Genomic DNA, 16,955 nt, shown 5'->3' on the forward strand with positions numbered 1-16,955 from the left:
GATTGGCTATAGATAGCCATAGTGGCTTCCTCCTTGGAGTAGTGGGCATCTTCTAGCGCTTGCAGCATGTCTCTCTTTGCCTTGTCCTCCTCATGCCTTTTATCATGATTTGCTTTTGTGTACTCTTTACTGTAGTGTTGGACTACTACCTCCAGGCCCTTTGCATCCATTCAACTAGCAAATTCAAATAATGCTGCAATGAACGGCCCTATCTTTGAATGAGCATTAGACAAGCTCAAGTCTCTTTTGGCAATTTCGATTATTAGTTGTGAGTGGAGTAGATGTGCCCCCATGAAATCTTGGTTCCCTTCTCAGCTGCACTGAGCGTAAGAATCTTTGCTCATAGTATTAGTCTTAACGAAGAGTAGCTATATTCATTCAAGATACCAAACAAATTGTTGTCGTATCTTGTACATTATTGATGAAAAAGTAGTTCTTTTGTGTCTCCGGGGGGTCGAACTCCTTCTGCATGTCGGATTCGACATCTTTTTTTGTAGACAACCTCCTCATTTATGATAGGAAGCTAAAAAACCTGTGCAATAATCTCAAGGGAAAGCATGATATTCCTAGCGAGCATACCTTCACTGCATTGGAAACTTTTGAATTGTGTGAGAGCATGCGGGGAAGCCTTCCATGACGCCCAAGGCAAGCTAGCATACTACAAAAGCCAATCTTTTTTAGCCATTTTTGATGCTTTGACAAGTCCCATGATACCTTGACATTGGCGAAGCTTGCAGTGAGCATCTGCTTTTTCTGTGGTGGAAGTGGTGGTTTGTCACCTGATTCCATCTCCTCTAGATCTGGGATGTCTACAATCTTCTCCACAGTTGGGATTTGATGTGGGATTTTCTGACTAGGGGTGAGAGATCAATTAGGAGCCATGGCTGCATCAAGGAGCGCTGCTATAGTTAAGAGTTGGAGGTTTGGCTCAAGCTCTTCGGCTGGGGGCTGGGAAATGTGAGGCGATGGCCACATTTGGGTGCCATATGTAGAGGAGGCTTGTGGGAAAAGCTTCTGTCGATTTGGTGTTGCAATGGACGGTCCACAGTGCCGCACGCAATGAACTGGCAGTGGTTTTTGGTGTGTGTGAGGGACTACTTATCATCTTTCATTTGGCATTGTGGGAGGTATGCTTGATGATGGAGTTTGTCGAGGAGACGTTGGGGAGAATGAATGAGAGTGGGGTTGAATCAAATGAGTAGTGTGGCACGTTTCGGGCAGATCGGAGTCAGAGGCATTCACCCACTCGCGGGCACTTATTGGCGTTGGAGTTGGAACCTATGGTGGGAGTTGGAGTGTACTTGGAGTGCTTAGGCGTTTGCATTGTATCTATTGGATTGGAGTTGGATGGTTGTCGGATGGTCGTTGGGGCTTTCTGAGTCTCTCTAGGACTCAATTCCAAAACAATAGTGCAAAAAACCAAGATATTTGATGTAAAACTCTGTAGATAAGTCTTGTTTTATTTTCTTGATGAAGCTATCATTGCTTCCTATCACAATTAGATCATCTATGTACAAAAGTGCAATAGTAATGTCTTCCCCTTGAACTTTGTAGTAGAGAGTGTGATCTACATTGGACTTCATATATCCAAGATTAGAAAAATACTAATGAACTCTGCTGTACCAACTTCTGGATGCTTGCTTTAAGCTATAGAGAATTTTCTTGAGATGGCAAACCTAATTCTCTTTCCCTGGTTCAACAAATCCTGATGGTTGCTACATGTAGAATTCCTCATCTATGTAACCATTGAGAAAAGCATGCTTGACATCTAGCTAGTACACATTCTATTCGCTGCATGTCACTAGTGATATCAAGAACCATATGGAATCCATCTTTGCTAGTAGGGCATAAGTTTCATCATAATCCTGACCATATTGCTGTGCAAATCATTTTGCAACTAGTTTGGCTTAGTATCTTTCAATGCTTCCATCTGGATTGTACTTTAATTTGTAAACCCATTTCTTTGCTATGGCCTTCTTTCCTGGTGGAAGGTTGCATATCTCCCAAGTATTGTTCTTGTACAAAGCTTCCATTTCTTCATTCATAGAAATTTGCCATTCTGGCTTATCATCTACATCTTCATAGTACACTGGCTCTTCTGTAGCCATGATGGTAGTCAACCAGAATTGCTTTGGCTTTCTGAGCATATGGTAATTTGGCTAGTTGTTTTCTTTCCCTAGTAGACCATCTGAGTTGCTGCACTTTTGAGGTTGTCTCTGGCAGTTCTTGCTCTTCTTGATCAAGCTTTTTTGTAGGTGACTGCGTAATTGGTGTATCTCTCTCCACTGAATTTGAGGTCTTGAAATCTAATTCCTCATGAAGAATTACATCTCTAGAGATAATGACCTTTTGGTTGATGGGATCATACAACTTGTATGCTTTGCTTTCTTCACTATAGCCAACCATGATGCATTTACGTGACTTCACATCCAACTTTCTACAGTGACCGATGATTGTCATGTATGTGGGCATACACTATGCAAACAAACATGTGGAGATGCCCAATGTGTGGCTTGTTTCTAGTGAATGCTTACAAGGTGTCATACCATGAATCAGTTTGGTCAGAAGTCGATTAAGCAAGTAGTGATTTGGAAGTTGCTTCTCACTGAGCATTGCTCTAGCACTGTCTTCCAAAGTACCATTCTTTCTTTTAGCTCTTACATTCTATTGAGGAGTATTTACAGATGTGAATTCTATTCAAATGCATTACTTCTACAAAAGTTCATGAATACTAAAGACATGTATTCACCTCTGCTATGTGATTTCATGACTTTGATCTTTCTTCCTATTTGGTTCTCAACCATGGCTTTGAATTCTTGAAATCTAGAAAAGAATTCAGATTTCTCTTTCAAAAAGTAGACCGAACAAATATTTGTTGTAGTCATCGATGAAAGTCAGGTAGTAGAGCAAACCATTGATGTTGCAGGTCATAACCCCATACATATGTATGTTCACACCAAGCTGCTAGTGCATGAAACAATCCCCAATCCATCATTGTGCCTGCTGTCGGCATCGATTCACCAACATATTCAAGAGTGCAAACATAAAGGATATGATCATGATGAAAGTGCGAATAGCTTGAGCATCACCTTCACAATCTTCTAGTTCTCTTAAACGGGCTGCAATCTCTTATAACGGAGTTCTTCCAGGCATCTTCTTTATCACATCAGAAAACACATGCCCATACTAGGCACAACATGCAATCCATTACACCCGAGACCGTCTAGTAAGGTGGGATGAATCCAATACCAAACGTACCCGGCATGTCTACCAAAAGAGATGTGACATGAAGTTGGGAGTAATAAACTTCACGCACCTCTTCACTTCCTGCTGCTTTCAAACTGAGTGATAGAGATATTCATCACTGGGAAAGGGACATTAAAAAGAAGCTTTTATACGAAGAGACCACACCATACTATCCTCCCTTAGATGAGAATGAAGATGGTAACATCCCAAGTGATGTTGTACTCGAGCATAGGGAAAAGGAAAGGATGAGCGAAGGCCATAATCTCAACAAGCTGGTGATGACACAGACGTAGTATAGCTATATGCACCTATATAGCATGTCACACTCTCACACATTGAACAAACTCACCCAGAACCAAACACCTAGAGATATCAATAGACTTTATGTCAAGCATGTATACAAAAACTCAGTTTCAGCTTTGACTCTTTACACAAAACTCCACAGGAAAACCTATCCAGAGTGATCCCACACATGAGACTATATTCAACTTACAAATAAGCTTAATTCCAGTCTGATTTCATACACTCTCTGGCATCAAAAGATCACAAATTCTTTGCTACAACAAGGCCACATAGTTTTGCTTCAAAACAGTCCACAAAACTTGCATATATTTGACTCTAGATTCCATAAAACTCCTCCTGTTTCACCCCTTCTACTGTTGTTTTGCTGCAGCCAACTTAGAAATTCAGAAACACCTCTTTTCATGTAGCTCCTGGCCCATAACACCTCGAGAACACCTCAAAACAATTACAGCAAACTATATTTATCAAAATAGAGCTCGAAATCACAAAAAACAGTAACTTTCCTATCCAAATCTCCTCCTATGGCTTCTCCCCTAACCCACACAAAATCTGAACTGAAAATTCTTCAAGGACCTGGCAAAACACAGCCCAAAAACAATTGGAAGCAGCTCGTTTTTGGTTAGGGTAGATTTTAGTAGCCTCCTATAGGCTTTTTCTATAGGCCGCCCTCTTTTTCTCCTGTCTTCTCCACTAGAAGCTCTTCCTGACTAAGGCAAATGCAATTGATTTGCTGCAACCACCTAATTAGCTCAAAAAACACACTTTTTGTTCCTGTTCTACACCTAATTCACCTCAAAATCACTTCCCTAGGGCAGTAGCAATCACAAACTATCAAAATAGTCCTGAATTTTCTAATTTCTAGCAAGCATCCTGACCATAACCACTCCTACTGGCACCCTCTTCTCAAAAATCAGCAACAACCCACTTCTACTGGCAAAATCCAGTCAAAAACCAGCTGTACGTGCATTTTCCTACACCCAGGCAATGAAAAACATCACAAAACTCCTCCTGGCAAAAACGTTTTTGCTTATGGCACTCAGTATCAACAAAAAAACAGCACCTGGAGCCTCTTCCTGAAGTCGCTTGCCTCAGACATCAATCCCAGGCACAAAAAGTCTTCATTTCTGAAATCGCCCTACTTCTGGCACACTCTACCATCATTTTCTTCTGACAGAATTCACATAAAAGAAGTCGCCTCTCTTCCTGCAACATTTCCTGACAATTTCCTACTGTCTCATTCACTGTACCCTGCTCTTGGCACTGAATATAGGCATTTCCTACTGACAAACTGCACAAAAATCAGGTTGCCTACCTTTTTCCTCTTGTTTTGACATAGAATTCAGCCACACATGAAGTCTCCCTGCTTCTCTTCACTTCCTGACCCTGGAGCTTCTAAAAAACAACTACTCTCTGCGATGGAAATATCCTCTCTACTTTGTTCTTACTGTCCTCAACCTTCTCTCGGCAATTTCAGCTTCCTCTTCTTGAAATCTACCCTCCAGGCTCTGCCACAAGCATCCCAGGTAGTCTCCTCTGCATCCACAGCTTCACAGCTCTTCAAGCAGCTCCATCGATAACCTTAGCACCAATAAAAGGCATGTGTGTCCAGCTCCAACTATGATGGCCTCTCAGCACCTAAGATCCTCCTAGCCTGCTGTAGTACCTCTGACCAGCAGCCTCCTCCTCCTGTGAACCACTTCCCGACTTCTCCTACCAATGGCGACCCCCATTCCCTCCTTCATTGGCATGATGATCCCCTGTATGCCCACGAACTTCTTCTAGAATTCTCCTGCAAGTTTTCACCTTCATCTACATCCAGCTCGTTGACTTGCCTTTTCTTCTCTACGTAGCACATGCATGCTTTTCTTAAAATTAGCCACGTCACCTTTGCTTTTTTACAACTCTCCCACTCTCTCCTTCAAACTTTATACCATGGCTGTTAGTGCCTATATTCCAACCTTAGGCACCACCAATGCACATAACCTTCAAGCAAGCATTTGATGCTTGATTTCCCATAGACTATCACACATGATGAATCCAATTCTGACACACTAGAAACAAGGCATTCTCAATGGAAAAAACTCATGCTTTCATGCACATATGGCATAGGACAACCATGAAGAGTACATGTCATCCCTCAACAAAACACCGTCATACTCTGTATACCATGCTCTGGATTAGCCTGTTGCTCCCACACCTTGGGCTCATCATTTCCCTTGCACATACACTTCCATCAAAGCCTAAAGCTTGAATTCCACATATAACCACACATCCATACTGCCCACACTAAGTCAATGAGTGCTCCCATGACTTTACCACAATACGGAACATCACTCATGTACACATGTACAGTTGAGTTTGGAGTTTTCAAAAATCTTCACACACCTTTAGCAATCCCACACTTCTGTTGTGACATTCATGTCCAGCAGCTGTACAAACAGAGACTATTTATCCTCTTGGATCAAATAGAAATCTCGGTGCATACACCTTCCAATTCTTTAAGCATTTTCCTGTGTCAAATAACCATTGATACATTTTGTCATGATCTTCCATTTTCAGCAACCCCCTGGTTTCTTTATATATGGCATTATCAATATATACTATTGCATTTCCTCCTCCATACTAGCTCACATAATCTTGTGATGGAAACAACCATTCCTCACCTCTACTCTTCTTTGACACATCTGAATTCCACTCATAATCATATACTGAATTAACCAACATCTGATCATCAACTTCCATCTCATGGTCATCCACTTTGCAACCTACATCATTGGTTTCCAACTCTTCCTCTGGACAAACTGCCAAACTAAGACTATAGCCAAACCACTCATCCATATGTTGAGCATGAAGATGAGGTGTATCCACCATAAACTCATTTCCCTTCAGCCCATCAACATCAAACATAGCAACTTCATGCACTGTAGATTCATCATTGCCACTTCCCTATAGTCTCTCTAGCTTTAAGACCACTGGTGATCCTTCAAGATTCTCCACATCTTGCAAAGGCATCTCTACCAAGTCTAAGCTTGCTAAACTACCTGGCAAAGCATCTTGGTCCCCCTGACCAACAACAATAGCCTCACATGCATTCTCACTACTGAAAATTGACTCATTCTCTTGGGCATGACAAGAAACACACACCTTATGATCAGCAACCACACATGCAAAATCTATCACGTCATCATCCAAAATAGCATCTAACTCATCATCAGTCATACCATCACTCCCTTCCTGCACAACTGGTATGCAAGTATTTGTTATCTTCTCCAAGGAAGCCAATTCCAATAGATCATCCAATGCATTATCAAGAATATAGCTCAGCTCATCATCCAAATTCTCACAAGCTACAATATCCAACTCATCACTCAGATCATCAATATGTACTTCATCCATAGTATCTTCATTAGTAACATTTTGATCATCACATTCTACCTTGACTAGCTGAAGTACAGGCACATGCAAGTCATTACTCATTTCTGAATCAAAGAGATCATCCAAGTCATATCCATATTCAAACACATCAAGTTCCTCAGCATTAACATCACTTCCACAATCTACAACATCGTCAATAATCTTTTTAAACAACATATCTGGATTTCTCTGCCAAGAGTCAGAAGTACAATCAACATGCTCATAATCAGCTTCAGCCTGTTTAACAATATGACCAACCTCTTCCACATTAAAATCATGACAAACAGACATACAAGAACCCTTATCCTCATCCCTGATAACATGCAAGGAAAAATTAGTAAACTATTTACATGGTAGATAGCACACTGGAGTCTTCATCACTTCCCTAATCATAGGCTAAACTATAACTAGCTGCACATCATCAATACTTCCATCCTCCTCCTCCTCATGTTCTGAAAACTCTTCAGGGCTGATTCCAAAAACCTTACCCTTCTCCATTTCCAATAGGTTAATCTGTCCCATATCTTGCTCTGCAAATGTGACCTTATGGACTTCATGAACATTGGGCTGAATTGCATCCTTCATTTGCACACTAGGGTCAATCACCCTATCATTCATTCCTGTAGACAACTGATACATACCACCATTAACTTTAGCTGGTTTCTCACATTGCAGACTGATATGACCCCACTCACCACAATTCCAGCATTGCACATTACTCGGATACCCTCTCCCTCTTCCAATATCTGCTGAATTTTCTTTAGAACCAGATGATGCATTAGTCTTCCTTCCCATAACACCTCTGCCTCTTCCTCTTCCTACAAGCTCTATCCAATTCAAGCTTAAAGACTTCATGAGCTCCACTGCTTCATGAATATCTTTCTTCAATGAATGCTCCTATTTAGGAATTGCTATAGCTTCTTTCTTAGGATGTACATTCACCATCTTTGGAACATTCACATACTTCTTCAGTTTTTCCTGTATTCCCGACTGCCTTAGATGCTTCACCTTCCACTCCTTCTCACAAGCAACTCTGAAAACCTCCTCAAAGCTATCCAGATTCTTTAGCTCCACCTTCAGACGGAGGGTAGGCTCTAGACCAGCCACAAACCGGTCTCTCTTTATCATCTATGGGGGTACTTCAGGAGTCAAAGCTCACACCATAGACTCCACAATCTACCAAACTCTATCAGATACTGATCCACATCCTGACTATCCTTTTGCTGAATTTTGCACAACTCCTTCCATACTTCATTCGAACTCCTTACATGGATAAACTATGCCAAGAAAGCAGCTCTGACTACACCATACTTAGGGTCATGTTGTTGAGCATTTCTGAAGGTGGTCACAAACATCTATAACCATGCTTTTGCATCACCTTGTAAACAAAAGGTCAAGATCTAAGAAAGGATCTCTGGAGTTGCTCTATCCTTCATCAGGGCTATAAACTCCATCTTTTCCAGAAACTTAGACACACTTTCAAGCGGTAACCCCCAGAACTCTGGAAAGTCCTGTGCCATCTCTTTTAGCTCTTCAACACTACAACTGACTGCACAGCTTCACACTTGTAAACTGAAGTGCACAGTCCTCTGTGGAGGCACCAAAAAGTGATGACATGGAAGCGGTATAGCTATAGCATGTCACACTCTCACATGCAAAACAAACTCACCCAGAACCAAACACCCAGAGATATCAATAGACTTTATGTCAAGCATGTATACAAAACTCAGTTTTAGCTTTGACTCTTTACACAAAACTCCACAGGAAAACCCATCAAGAGTGATCCCACACATGAGACTATATTCAACTTACAAGTCAGCTCAATTCTAGTCTTATTTCATACACTCTCTGGCATCAAAAGATCATAAATTCTCTGGTATAACAAGGCCACATAGTTCCGCTTCAAAACAATCCACAAAACTTGCATATATTTGACTCTCGATTCCATAAAACTCCTCTTGTTTCACCCCTTATGCTGTTGTTTTGCTACAGCCAACTTAGAAATTCAGAAACACCTCTTTTCCTGTAGCTCCTGGCCCATAACACCTCGAGAACACCTCAAAACAATTACAGCAAACTGTATTTATCAAAATAGAGCTCGAAATTACAAAAAACAACTTTCCTGTCCAAATCTCCTCCTGTGGCTTCTCCCCTGACCCACACAAAATTTGAACTGAAAATTCTTGAAGGACCTGGCAAAACACAGCCCAAAAATAATTGGAAGCAGTTCGTTTTTGGTTAGGGTAGATTTTAGTAGCCTCCTATAGGCTTTTTCTACAGGCTGCCCTCTTTTTCTCCTGTCTTCTCCACTGGAAGCTCTTCCTGACGGGGAAAATTTTATTGTGAGCTTTTTAATGCGAGCTTTTTTGGAAATTTATCAAAGTTTGTGAGCTTTTTTAGAGTCCCATAAAAAAAGACCTACTAATCAAAAAATAACAAAGTAATTACTTATCCTGTATCTATGGATTTATCCTAGGAAATACCAAAGCAATTAGCAATTCTATGGACTAAAAAAGACAAAGCTATTAATCCAAGTAATTTATATTGCAAGTCAGTAATAAATGATATCATATATAAAAATGAGCCATCACAATACCAGCAAATATGTATTATGCATTCAAGTCTATGGATTGTTGCTAAGGCAACAAAGGTTTAATGAAACTTCAAGTAAGCATATGCCAATTTTCATGTAGTTCTATTATTTGAAAAGGCCAAAGCAATTAGTAAAATGTTCCACATTAAGAACATTGTGTTGACTCAACACAACAAATTTTGAGCAAAAAAAAGTGTCACATCAAAAAGTGGGCTATCATAACACCAACCAAGTTTATATTTTGCATTCAGGTCTATGGATTGATCCTAGGTCGACTAAGCACTGATGAAACATCCATAGTGGAAAGGGTTGGTTGATGAATAAGCATGTGTTGATTTGGATCCAATCCCAATACACGGATGAAGATGTAATAGATATGTTTGCATGCCAGGTAAGGTTGTTGACCCAACTCTCTTTTTTGAAAATCTGGACATGTACACATGGGTTCAGTCTTGATGTGCACATCGTAAGACATCCGAGCCTTGTCAGACCCTGTTGTTCTCAAATGGAAAATACTATGATGAAGAAGCTCCACTGTCATTTCTCCCATGACAACAGCGTGCATAGATTGAGCACTAGCTATTCTTTTTGCAGCCTCCTTAGATATGCCATGCCTCCATTTTGTGGTTCTTACCAATGTGTGTTGAGCTAAATTCCTTGGTATGGATGCCGACCCTCCATGTGCATCACAAAAATTAGTTGGCATCGGTGCTGATCCTTGAGGTACATTTGGTGTCCTCCAATTTACATGGGGTTGATCCACTATTTGCAGTCTAAAACCAACCTTGATGAGATTGCCTATCTCCTCACTTGTGATGTTTGTTTCCACATCCACCTTCCACACAGATGGACGTTCAGGAACATGCATGATATTATGATCTAGGTGCCATGTATGAGTTATATCATCATTACAAAACCACATCCACCTACCCCTGGATGCCACCGTTCAGAGTAGAAACAAGGTGCCACCACTCCTTGTGAACTGCTTTGTATATATCGATTACACTTAACCTTTCCATCTATGAATCCAAGACACTTCACTTTAGAGTTTTTGGAGGTCCTTCGAATTGCCCAAAAGGTACGGTGGATAGGCACCTCAACAATAGAGAGGCCACTAGGAAGGCCTCTTTGTCTCATAGGTGGAGCCGTTGGGGCTTGTTCTCTTGTGGGCATGGTCTCATTCTGAGCTCCTTCAGCTTCCCCTACATTGCCATGTTTTTCCCATGATGTTTTTGTAGACTCCCCTTGAACTCCACCTTGCTCCATTGTGGAAGCCTCAACATCCACTGGTTGGGTATTACCTTGCGGTTCTATTGAATGCCAATCTCCACCTTCTGTCTCGAACCTAATTTTTCTCGGCCGCCCTCTTTGCTTACGATCTCTGGTCTCCATCACATACCCTGGCTTGTGTGAGGTGTTTTCTAAATGTATACTTGATGACTTGCTTCTCTTTCTTTGGACTGTTACCTTATCCCCATGTAATGGTCTTGGTTCTTCATACATTGGTGTCCCTGCAACTGTTTCATGCACCATTTGTGCAACTTGTGCTGGTGAAGGTGTACTCCTTGAGGCCACTCTTTGCATCAAGGCTTCCAAGTTAGGACCATCCCCAACATGCCTTCCAATCATATATGCATATTGTTTGGCACTTTGTAATAGGGCATTTGCCATGTCCGAGACGCAACAATCATATAATTGTATCTTTGTCTTAAACCCTTCTCCTGCTAGCCAACTACCATGCATGCTTTCAGCTAGATTTGACCTTGGAGTGTGTGCCTCCTCCAAGGAACTCTTTGTTACCTGTGGTAAAAAGGGAGGTAATTAGATTGGCTTATTACATTTATTTAGCTTACTACATTTATCTACAAAATACATACCGCGCTCATGAGATTCCCCCAATGGGCAATCCGCACATCCCACCAACTAAACCATATGTCCATTGAAGGAATGTCGGCCACACGGACGTGTCCTGCATGCCACCACTTCCGAATGAGCTTTGCTTGGTTGGTAGCTTCTTGCTTTGTCTTACATAATCTCCAATTCTCACACATGGTGATATGCTCGTTCCTCATATCCTCTTTGATGAATTTCCTTGTATGCTTATGCAAGCTTTGTTCCCAATGGAAGAGACATGAGCGCTCTCTCCCAACAATTATGTTGTTTGGACCCCCATTGAAAATAGTTCTCACAGCTATCCAATTTGCTCCAGCTTCATCAGACATGAAACCATGAAAATCTGCAGGGGGATACCCACATTCTTTCATTGTGGCATTCAACATCTCCCAAAATAGGATTTGGCTTGCAGCATCTTCATCTTTCATCTCACATGTGGCGATGGTCATTAATTCTTGCACACTGGTAGACAAAGCCAACATTATTAAATATTATACCACAACTCTCTTGATGATAGCAACATGGATACATAAGGATGGAGGGAAGCTATACCTAGGATCATAAACATGACATGCCATTGTGCTCCACCCAATCACTCGATGGGAATGATCAAATTGTACCCATGAATTCCTCAAATCACCATTTCCTCCTCTTCTCATGCGATTAACAAGATCCACACCAGATGCTGGACCATTGGTTGACATTTTAAAAACAAAACATTTTTCATCTGGCAAGCCTTGCCTTGGAAAACGACTTCCATGGAAGAATGAATACATAGACCTTTTCTTTAGTAAAAGAAGGCTGTCATAACCTTCCCCAACAGGTAACCTTGCCTTCTTCTCTTGTGCAACAATCCGTTTGAACCTGTAACATCAGAAGTCAACTATTTAGAAGGTCTTTATACCATTCTAAAGTTAAGTAAATTAAAAATCACTTAGCTACAAACAAACATACCGTTGATTCTCAACTAGTGGTATCAATTGCTCAAGAAAGTTGGTCAACTCTAGATCTCCCACACTTGCCCCTTCATTATTGTCTCCTCTCATCAATGATGAATTCAAGAGCTCCTTGGCAACACTCATTTGAGCTTTGCGTGGTCCAGCATTTTTATCCACCTTCAAAACATCTGCAACAAGCTTCTTTGTTTTCTCTATCATTGCCTTAGATGTTCCTGGCTGTACGGGGTGCTGATGTTCACCAACATGGACCATCAATCTAGTCATTGTTTCATCAAATGGCATTACATAATATACTATGCAATTACAAGTATCAATGCAATAAGCAGGCTTACGACAATAGTGACAAACAATCTTGTTCCTCTCCTCTTCAGTCAAGAGTCCAAGAGCAATCTTCTTTTGTAGGTAGCCTCTAAAAAAGGATGTGTTAAACTTCTTATTGTTTGCAAAATAAGGGCAAGTAATTCTATGGCATTCTAATGAGCCAACATAGTAGCTAAGCCTTACTGTACATGAGATAGCCATGTTGGTGGTTGATGGTTTAGTCCATATGTGGCCATCAAATTTTTGCTCCATGCCATTCATGCCATTGATGTTTCCAAAAGTTGGAGGAAATTCCAATAGCATACTTCCATTATATACCCTTGGTAATTCAGTGACTTGCTTCCTTTGCTTTATATTTGCAATCCGCATTTTGAGTATATTGGCTTGCTTGTTCTCCATGATCCAAGGTATGATGCTTTTGCTAATTTGACATTCATCTTTTGAATGGTCCTCATTTGAGCCTTCAAGGTCAATGTGTGAAGTCTGCATCATCTCAATGTCAACATCAGTCCTCGACTTATAAGAATTGTGGTACATACCAGGCTTCTCAATGGGATTTAACTCTTCAAGATCCACGTAAGGAGATGGTTGAGAGGTTTTCTTTCCTTCTTTGCCAAACTCTTCGGAGTAAACTCTACTAGCAACACAACGTGATGATGAACCAGGCTCTTCAAGATCACTAATAGTACTTGCTGCCATGATTGTATTGTGGATGAGAGCATACCTTTTTGTCAAGGAGGCATCCAGTACATAATGCTCTTGACCATCAATATCCCACTCAGATGAAAACTTTACCTTCATTGTTGCTTCACCTTCAATGACTGCCTTAAGGCAGATGAGCTTGTGCGTATGGGGAAGAAGGCTTTGAAGGAAATGTTTACTAACAATCCTTCTTCCATCCTTGAGCGGGATAGAGTGTGATAGATTCACTCCTTCAATAAGCCATTCAATAGAAGCCTCTTCTATAGCCATTTTGGATGACACAACAAAAGGTACCAAAGACAGAGGGAGCTCAGAGAAAGTGGTTATTAGAGGAGGTCAGAGAATACAGACAATCTTGAGAGCAAAGGGATGGTAATCCAACATGGCATTGAGAGCAGAGGGATGATAACCCAACACGGATCATGAAAATAAGAAGGGATGAAAGAGAGAAATGCAGTGTGATGCAAAGCTAGAAGGCAACCAAAGAGACTTAGAAAGTAATGGTGGGAGAGAATGAAGAGGAGAAAATGACAAGAGAGTAGTATCAGGATGCGTGGTCACGAGAAAGCAGAGTGCAAATATTGAAAATGGATAGAGAATGGGTAGAGGATTGTGAAACAGGTGGTGTTTGAGCTAATTCCAATGTCGATGATGCCCTAACACCACAATGAGAAGTAGCCATGTGGCCGTCATTACAACCCATTCAGCTGGAATGATGGTGAGAAAGGTGGCGGCCGAGATTCTTTCACAAACTTGGATTATGCCAGGATGCCACAATCTTAAGCCTTAAAAGCCACATGCTATTATAGGGACGATTAATGATTGGAGAGAGATGAAGGAGAGACTCCTTCAAAACAACGTGGGCTATCTAGCATTCAAAACAACGTGGGCTATCTAGCAGGAAGACAGTGGGTACATCATCGATGCACGCTGGCCGATCGCACATGGCCGATCGCACACTGATGACGCTTTGGAGACATCCTTGCTTGCGATGGTATCAAGGGATGAGCCACCGTTTTGTTTCATCATTGATAGCTTCAAGCCACATAGAGAACAAAGAAACTAATTGCATTGTCGAATGGGTCTCTCACCTAGGATGATAGTAATTTCGGTAGATCAACTCCGCCATTTGGTTCTTGCTTTGCACTGATCTTCCCCTCTAACTTAAATAAAATATCCTGTTGAATACGGCCCGATTAACCGAGTCTATGATGAGTAGAAAATGTAGGTGATTGCGAACCAAGGTACCCAAATCAATTTAACGATGAAGGGCAATTCAGTGATACGATGAGTATAATACGCAAGCACCACGGGATAAGGTCGACCTCTCTCCTCCCTCCTTCGTCCCCTCTCTTAGCTCTTTCCTCCCTCCTTCCACTCTCGGCTCTCTCCTCCCTCCTTCCACTCTCGGCTCTCTCCTATCTCCTTCCACCTATCCTCCTATCTCCTCCCTCTTTCCACTCTCCTCCCTCCTTCATCCCCTATCTTGGCTCCCTCCTCCCTCCTTCGTCCCCCTATCTTGGCTCCCTCCTCCCTCCTCCCTCTTTCCACTCTCCTCCCTCCTTCGTCCCCTATCGAAGGGTCTCTACGGCATGTAGGAACGGCATGTAGGAAGTGTTCGTCGAGATGCTAGTTCGTAGACATAGAGGGAAATTGGAAACCGTCAGATCGTCGTTGCGTGATAGAGCGTTTTGTTAAATGTCTATACGATGTTTTTTGATGACACAGTGAATGTGATTGTTCAAAAGCGAAAGGGTAATAGTTATCTGGAGACGCATCAGTGATTGTAGCGAAGATTCGGAACGAGGCATCTTGAGAAGGGTACAATATTTGGTATTTTAGTCTGTAACTGTAATTTTATGTCCGCTTTTGTGCTGCAAAGAAATCTTTCGTTTTTCGGATTGTGAAGGTTTTAGAAGGGTGATAGGGGTGTAGCTGTTAGAATGTAGACAAACTTCTCAAAGCTTCCACCGTCTTCTGATCCAAGCGATGGGATGAAGACGGGCCTGTTGTTGTTTGCATTACAAATTTTACGGTCTAAAATCTCTTAATTAATACGTCAACAAACATGATGATGGAAAGGGAAGGGGAAGTTAGGTCTCATAGAGTTTGAAAGCCCATGAAACCGAAAAAAGGGGGGGCTCAGCAGCCCCCCAGAGTCTGCACTAGCGCAGACTCTAGGGGGCTGCTGAGCCCCCCCCTTTTTTCGGTTTCATAGAGCTGCTGAAAGCCCATGAAACCGAAAAAAGAGGGGGGCTCAGCAGCCCCCCAGAGTCTGCGCTAGCGCAAATTCTGGGGGGCTGCTGAGCCCCCCCTTTTTTCGGTTTCATAGAGCTTTCAGCCCCCTTTTTTCGGTTTCATAGAGCTTCTGAAAGCTCTATGAAACCAAAAAAAGGGGGGGGCTCAGCAGCCCCACCCTTTTTTCTGATCTCATACAGTTTGAAAGCCCATGAAACCGAAAAAAGGGGGGGGCTCAACAGCCCCCCAGAGTCTGTGCTAGCGCAGACTCTGGGGGGCTGCTGAGCCCCCCCCTTTTTTCGGTTTCATAGAGCTTTCAGCCCCCTTTTTTCGGTTTCATAGAGCTTCTGAAAGCTCTATGAAACCGAAAAAAGGGGGGGGCTCAGCAGCCCCCCCCTTTTTTCTGATCTCATAGAGTTCTGAAAGCCCATGAAACCGAAAAAAGGGGGGGGCTCAGTAGCCCCCCAGAGTCTGTGCTAGCCCATGAAATCGAAAAAAGGGGGGGGCTGCTGAGCCCCCCCCTTTTTTTCGGTCTCATGGAGTTTGGGGTTGCTGAAACTTGCTTTGTTATCTAACGACTATTTTGCTTTGTTATTTTGCAGTTTTCATACTTACGACTATGCTAGACATTTTGTGAGTGCTTGCACACGTATATTAGGCCTTGAGGGAACTCGCTCGGGAGTTGAGGATCATCCTCTAGGGAAGCTCACGCGAGTAGCAGCGGTACTATACTTCTACATTTTAATGATGTTATTTACTCATATTCTTTGGATATTGCTTTCTTTAAACTTTTGGGGTTGCTTAACTTTAGAGTTTCTATCTACTTAGAATTCAATGGAAAATTGAAATATGAGGGGTATGAGGTCTGTTGCACTAGATGGGCCATACTTTCTGCAGCAGTGGTGACGATGCATGGAATCTAAGTCTCAGGATGAGCTCCCATTTGATAGACATGCCTGCTCAACAGCTGCAAAAAAGGGGGATCTTTGGGAGGAGGTTTATGTGCAGAAGCCCCAAGATTTTGTTGTTTCTGGACAAGCACAAGGTTTCCAAGCTCTTTGTTAGCTGGAGCAAGCACCTTGTGCAGGGTATTAGAAGATAAACCAGTTTTTCTTGTCCAAGGGCTTTGTGATAACTCCCATTGAGCCTAATTTGTATATTATGAAAAGGGGAAAGATTTGATTGTGCTATTTTATTATGCTGATGATATCATATGTACTAGGAGTAAGGAAAGATAATTTCGGATGAGAGATCATACTTGCGAGCGATAATGTGAATGATATCGT

This window comes from Dipteris shenzhenensis, chromosome 2, assembly GCF_047967505.1.
Source record: "Dipteris shenzhenensis isolate YYH24624 ecotype China chromosome 2, Dip_SZ_1.0, whole genome shotgun sequence".
Classification (NCBI taxonomy): Eukaryota; Viridiplantae; Streptophyta; class Polypodiopsida; order Gleicheniales; family Dipteridaceae; genus Dipteris; species Dipteris shenzhenensis.